General features: G+C 37.1%; 1 non-coding gene across 1 annotated transcript; it reads left to right on the top strand.

Annotated features, from left to right (window-relative positions):
- The first annotated feature begins 2,745 nt into the window (after window positions 1–2,745).
- Window positions 2,746–2,851, top strand: LOC141644641 (small nucleolar RNA R71). The gene has a single exon (XR_012544253.1). It is a non-coding gene; the product is annotated as a small nucleolar RNA R71 (small nucleolar RNA).
- The last annotated feature ends 4,423 nt before the right edge of the window (window positions 2,852–7,274 follow it).

Here is a 7,274-nt window from a genome sequence, read left to right as displayed (position 1 = left end):
CTTTTTATTTCCGGATCCTTTAATCTAGTAATTTCTTCTTCCCTTTTTCTCTTTCTTTTAATGTTTATTGTTATTATTTATTTTATTCTTGTTTCCCCCATCTCCATGTCTAGCTAAATCCCCTTAGTATGTTAGGATTAGGGAAGCCGTGGTAGCAATGCTTTAATTGTATTAAATAGATTAGTCTTGCGATAGGAATTGTATTAGGCAATTTAATTGTTATCCGGTCAAATGTATGCATGCAGGAGACCAATAATTCTAGTTAACCCCGACCTAGATCGAAAGATTGGAAGGGAAGGCTTGCTTAATTACAATAGGGTATTGCAGTGAGGGCGAAAGTTAAGCTGTTTACGCTCTAGGGCGGTTTAAGGACCGAAAGGTGACGACCATAGCTCTTCTTATCAATAGTCTAATCGCCTTAATATTCTCGATAGCATAAGATCCAATAGCTGCCGCGGTGGACCGACTCCTAGCATACTCCCTTCTCTCTTGTTGTTAATTTCTCTTATTTATTTCCCTCGCTTTAGTCTTTAGTTTAGAATATCAATTCAAAACCCCTATTCCTGTGACACCCTGACAGACCGAATTAGACAGATAGATAGCAATTTTGCCTCCCTGTGGAGATCGACCCTACTTGCCGCTGACTTCTGTTAGCAGTAATCTAGGTATTTATTTTTGGTGTAGAAACGACCGCATCAATAAAGATCCTCAATAGACCTTTGCCCTTGTTGTCCTTCATGTTGGTCTTGATCGATAGCATTACCAATGTAGGGATTGAAAATCCCTTCAAACTCATCGTCCCAAAGACCACAAACTTCATCTACTTGATCACTAAATATCTCTTGAGTTGATAGAGACAACTCTCCCACTTTCTTGTCTTGGCCAATGAGGCCATCTTCTTCATTGCTTGGCTTTGGTGAGCTTTTCAAGCTCTCTTTGTTACAATTCACTTGCTCTTTGAATGGAGCATCATCAATTTTCTTCTTCCATTGGAATTCCGACTTCTTCCTATCATCCTTCCGGCTATAATGATGAAACATAAATCATGGTTCATGCAAACGGGGAGCTCTCATGGTCTTGTCAAAATTGAAAGTTATGCTCTCATCTCCCACTTCTAGAGTGAGCTCTCCATGCTTCACATCAATCACCGCACCCGCGGTGTGCAAGAAAGCTCTATCTAGAATGATTGGAATGTTGGAGTCTTCTTCCATGTCAACAATGACAAAGTCCACCGGGATGAGAAATTTCCCAACTCTTACGGGAACATCTTCCCATATCCCTAATGGTGTATTCGTCGATCTATCGGCCATTTGGAGTGTGATATTGGTGCATTTAAGCTCTCCCATCCATAACCTTTTACTCACCGAGTACGGCATAACACTCACACTAGCCCCTAAATCACATAAGGCTTTGTTGATCGTGGTGTCGCCAATGGTACACGGTATTGAGAAGCTTCCCGGATCTTTAAGTTTTGGAAATGAACTCCCTTGAAGTATTGCACTACTCACCTTAGTGAAGGCGATAGTCTCAAGCTTCCGGATCGACTTCTTCTTTGTGAGGATGTCTTTCATGTATTTTGCATAGGCCGGCACGTGATTGATTAATTCCGTAAAAGGAATCGAAACTTCCAAATTCTTCACAATTTCCATAAATTTTCCAAGTTGGTCATCAAATTTGGGCTTGGCTTGACGACTCGGAAAAGGAAGTCTAATCACAATGGGCCCCTTCTCCTTGACCTTGTCTTCATTTTTCTTTGAAAATTCTTCTTTTGATGGTTCTCCATCCTTGGAGTTTTGCACAATTTCTTCTTTGTCGCTAGCTTCCACAACTTCATCCTCAACTTGCTTCTTCGGTGCTTCATACCTTGTACCACTCCTCAAGTGAATGACACTAACCGTTTCATGTCTTGGGGGATTACTTTGAGGTGGTAATTGCCCCTTTTGTCTTTGTGAGCTTGAAGATGCTAGTTGAGTCAATTGGGTTTCCAACATGTTGGTGTGGGCTAGGATGTTGTTGATGGTGATTTATTTTGCTTGACTATCCTTTTGCATTTGAGTGAAAAACTCTTGTTGATTCTTTTGCATTTGGAGGACCGCTTTTTGAACATCAAAACCTTGGTCATTTTGTTGATTGTATGGAGTTTGATTTTGGTAACCTTGGTTTTGGTTGTAAAAGGGTCTTTGATTTTGGTTTCTCATGGGAGGTGGGGTGTATGTTGGTTGAGGGTTTTGAACATTTTGGCTTTTGTATGAGAGATTTGGATGGAATTTGGTTTTTTCATTGTAATAGTTTGAATAAGGGGTACCACTCTTGTATGCTTGAAAAGCATTCACTTGTTCATTTGTTCCTCTACATTCACTTTGGTCATGTCCCAAAGTTCTACAATTCTCACATATCCCACTTGGGATTGATGAAGATGCCGTCATGGAATTAACATGATGCTTTGGTGATTTTGAGGCTTCTTCAAGTCTAGCCATTGCTTTTTCAAACTTCGAATTGATGGTATCAATGTGAGCACTAAGTTGAGCACCCAATTGAGTAATAAAGTCCACTTCATGCTTTCCTCCTCTAGTAGCCTTGCGAGGTCTACTATATTGTGAGTTATGGACCGCCATTTCCTCAATTTTGTTCCAAGTTTGATTTTCATCAACTTCGGTGAACATTCCATTTGATCCCATGTTGAGAATGTTTCTTGAGTCTTCATAAAGACTGTTCTAAAATTGTTGTACCAAGAACCACTCGCTAAGTCCATGGTGAGGACATGAGCGGCAAATTCTTTGAATCGCTCCCAAGCTTCATACAAAGATTCTTCATCTCTTTGCTTAAAGCCCGTAATTTGAGCTCTTAGCATGTTAGTCTTTTCCGGTGGATAGAACTTTTTGTAGAAAGCTAGAGCCAACTTCTTCCAAGAATCAATTCCGAGAGTAGCCTTATCAAGGCCTTTCAACCATTGTTTCGCGGTGCCAATTAGAGAAAAAGGAAATAAGACCCATCGGATTTGGTCTTGAGTTACACCGGTTTGAGAAATTGCATCACAATAGTCGCAAAAAGTCTCCATATGAGAGTGAAGGTCTTCACTAGGCATCCCCCCAAATTGGCTTCTTTCGACTAATTGGATAAATGTGGATTTGGCAATAAAATTTCCGGTTAAGTGTTGTGGTGTGGGAGTACCATTGGGTAGGTTCTCCTCGGTGGGTACGGAATGTGATGAAAATTTAGGCATTGTGGGTTGATTTTGTGTTGGATTTTGTGTTGGGTTCTCCTCACCTTCTCTTGCAAAAGGGTTGATGAACTCAATAGTGTTTGGTTGAATATCTACAACCTCACCAATACCTCTCAAACTTCTCCTAGCAAGTCTTCTATTGTTTGTCAAAGTCCTTTCAATTTCGTGATCAAAGGGTAACAAGTTACCTTGTGATCTTCTAGACATGCAAAATATCAAACAACTCGAAAATAATTAGAACAAACCTTGAGGAGTTTTACTTCCCCAAGGCAAAGAAAGACACAACTAATAACAATACAAGAAAATCTAAATCAAGTTAACACCGTCCCCGATGACGGCGCCATTTTTGGTCGTGTTCCCTTTGGAGGGTTTAGTTTTCAGTACTTGTCGTTAGGAGCACCTAGACCAAAACACAATTTATAACTTCACAAACAACTCTACAATTAGTAAAGAGGCAAGTAAAGGTCGGATCCCAAGGGACGGGAATTGAGATGAGATTTTCTATTGCAACTAGAGGTGTCTAAGGGTGTCACAATTTGGGGTTTGAAGTAGAAGATCACTAAACTAAATAGCAATGAAAGTAAGCAAGTAAGATGAATTAAAAGGGATGCAAACAATTGATAAAAAGCACTAGGGTGTCATGGGGTCATAGAGGATTCATGGGAATTGATCATACAAACATATTCTCAAATTATAAGCAAGCAATTATTATTGTGATAGATTGAGTTGGTTTATATCTTACAATCCTAGGAAAGTTTGGGTCCCGGAGCCGAATCGATTAGATTGTACAACACCTACAAGTCGACTTAATCTTCCCTACTCAACTATATGCATGGTCTAATGAGACTCAAGTTGGTTTATGTCTTACAAGTCTCATTGAAAAGATAAGTAATGGGTAAAAAATGCAAGGATTCATAGGCTCTCATTTCATCAAACATAACATGTGCATAAGTTGAGATCACAACAAGCAATCAAATAAACTATGAAAATATATTAAATTAAGCATGAATCATCCCCCATGTTGGTTTCCCCCAATTACCCATTAACCCTAGCTGAGGAAACTACTCACTCATTATCATGTTGAACATGCTAGCAAGGTTGTCAATCATACCAACAAAGTAAAACATGATGAATAAATGAAAATGATTAACAATAATTAAAAAGGGATTAAGAGAATTATACCTACTAATGATTCCAATAATAAAGCAAAGAATAATAGAAGTACTTGATGATAGATTGGAAGATTGTCAATCTCCCAATAATAACCCAAATAATCTTCAATTACCCAAAATAAAGGATGAACAAGAGAGAGATTAAGGAAATGAAACTTGTATTAAAACTTGATTAAATGTTGATTACAAGATTAAAGAGAGATTTGATTGATATTAACTACACTAAAGATTTCTAAGAAGAACATGCTCTTCTAACTAGACTAATGGGGTATTTATAGTGGGGATTAGTTACATAAATTAGGGTTTACTAAGGGCTTAAATGACGATTAAGTCCTTGAGGAATCGCCGGTCTCTAGGGAGACTCCGGTCTCCTTTTCGCCGGTCTTAGAAAAATATGCGCATCCTTCCTTGAAGCTTGTAGAAGACGAAATGGCTGTTATGAAATCCAGGCGTCCAGGGCACGGGACGGGCGGATTTTGGTGATTCTGGACGGACGTCCAGAAGGGGAATACGGGCGGATTCTGGGCGTTTTCGACGGGCGTCTTGTGGAAGAAGACGCTCGGATTGTGGGTGCTGGATGGGCGTCTTGTGGACAATCCGCCCGGATTGTCTTACAACTTCTTTCCTTCTTATTTTCTTCCTTTTTCTTCATAAAACCTTTGAGGATTTCCTCGGGGATGCAAGGATCTTTTCTAATCATTGCCCATCTACTATAGTATGTACAAAGGCCTTCTAATCTTGTCTTCTCTTTGATGCTTGGTCATTGAATTCAATCAATTTAGCTTCATTTTGCCATGAAAATGCAAAGTTTGCACTCCTTTCCTACCAAGGACACAAAACCTCAAAGAATATGCAAAACAAAGGACTAAAAACAATAAATGATCCAAATATGCACTAAAAAGCATGGGAACAAGGCTAATTCGGGGGCTAAATATGCTCTAATTATGGTCACATCAGTACCTTTCCCAATCATTTCTCATATTTCACCTTATAGTTTTCTTATTTTTGTGATATTTTACCTCATAATTATTACGTTTTTTTTTCTTTCACCAGCGTAACGTTCTAGCAGCATACTTCCAAGACATTGGTGTTTCAAACGTAAAAGTTGATCGTATAAAACAAATGGAGCCAATTATTGCAAAGATGAAGTGGAGGAAGAACACTAATAAGACTGATTGTGGTGTTTACGTTATGAGGCATATGGAGACGTTTAAGGGTAATCTAAATTGGAGCCGAGGGTTCAAAAAAACTGATGTGAGTTCCAGAGCTAACACCATTATTATTAATATAGAATTCACCATCATTATGCATTTGTACATATTCTAAACCCCTATTTTGTTTAATTTTGTAGGACATTCCCCTATTGATTCTGCGAAAAAAATACATTTTGAATATGATTGCGACAGAAGGCAGTGTATGTTTTGACGATGTACTGAAAAAGGCAAAACAATTCCATTTAAACCCTCTGTCATGGGAAGAATATGATGATGAGGATGAGGAAGATGCTGAGTTGATGACGTAATAAGTTTTTTAGTTTCATTGTAGACTAGTGAATAAAAATTGTAATATTAAGCAAGCTACGACTGGTATAATCATACATTTGAAAATATTTTAACTGCCTAGGTTGTTGTGTTTAGAGGACAAATTTTATTAATGAAGTTTATTATGTCCTTCCCGAACAACACTAATGTGCATAGTGATAAAGCATTATCTTCGTTCAGATTAATGCACATTCTATGCATACATAATGTGCTTTGGAAAGAAATAACAATGAAGTTCACTAATGAAATGTCTCCATATAAAACTAAATACTACCAAAATATAACACTAGTTATCTAAAACAGAAGATATCTAATGTTCACTAAACTTCTAGTTTCTGGCTCGTTTGTTTGCAGAAGCATTGACTCTACTTTTACAACTTGAGGTCAATTTACGTCAGTTGAAGGGTGGACTTTGGTATATGACTCTCTTAAAGTTGTTACACCTAAGAGAAATTGTCGGTCCAGATCAGCTTCGGTGTATTTCTTCTCTTTAATTGCCTCTAGTTGCCTCCCAATACAGTTTTTTTCAACCGTTAGAAACTTAACCTGCGCTTCAGCATTCTGCAAATCTTCTGCAAGCAATTGTACACGTGTTTGCAGTTCTTCTACCTTAGTATGAAACACCAGAGTCTCCTCAATTAATGAATCTATGTGCCTTGTCATATCATCAAGCTCATACTGGGTATCTGCAAGTTTTTTCTAAATCTCTTCCATTATTTTCAAGAGTTCTTTCTGCATCAATGAAAACAAAAAAATATACTCCATATTAATAAACAAACATAAACTACAACATCATTAAAATAACGTAAGTACGAAGAAAAGATAAGGCCAACGTAGTAGCATATTAAAAAGGAGAAATCGAACAAGTAGAAAATCAAAACAACAGTTAGAAGATAAAAAAGGAGAAACCTTTGCAAGTAAAAAAACCTCTTCTGTTTTGTCTTGGAAGATTTTTTATTTGTTTGAAATAGAAGTGAAAATGATAATGATAATGACAATATTTATAGAGAAGTAAGAATAAGAAACATAGTGTTTGGATTCCAAAATTCAAAAACTGTTTTTAAAACAGTTAATTGACATTAAAAGATTAAAAAACTATTTTGAAAACTGAAAAACAAATTAATATAAACTGTTGTTCCCCATATTTTACGTTTCCCATGATTAAAAGCAATTTATAATTGAATATTTTAAGTATATGTGCATTAATTAACTATCATTTCAGAATTCAGACTAATGACCTTATGCATTAATATTATATTGGAAACAGTAATGCATAAGATAGTGATTACATGCAAATTATGACTAGACATAATGGACATTAAACTTAAACTGATAGGA

The sequence above is a fragment of the Silene latifolia genome, chromosome 2, assembly GCF_048544455.1.
Source record: "Silene latifolia isolate original U9 population chromosome 2, ASM4854445v1, whole genome shotgun sequence".
Taxonomy (NCBI): domain Eukaryota; kingdom Viridiplantae; phylum Streptophyta; class Magnoliopsida; order Caryophyllales; family Caryophyllaceae; genus Silene; species Silene latifolia.
Note: the sequence above shows the minus strand (reverse complement) of the source record. Positions and strands in the feature narration are given on the sequence as shown.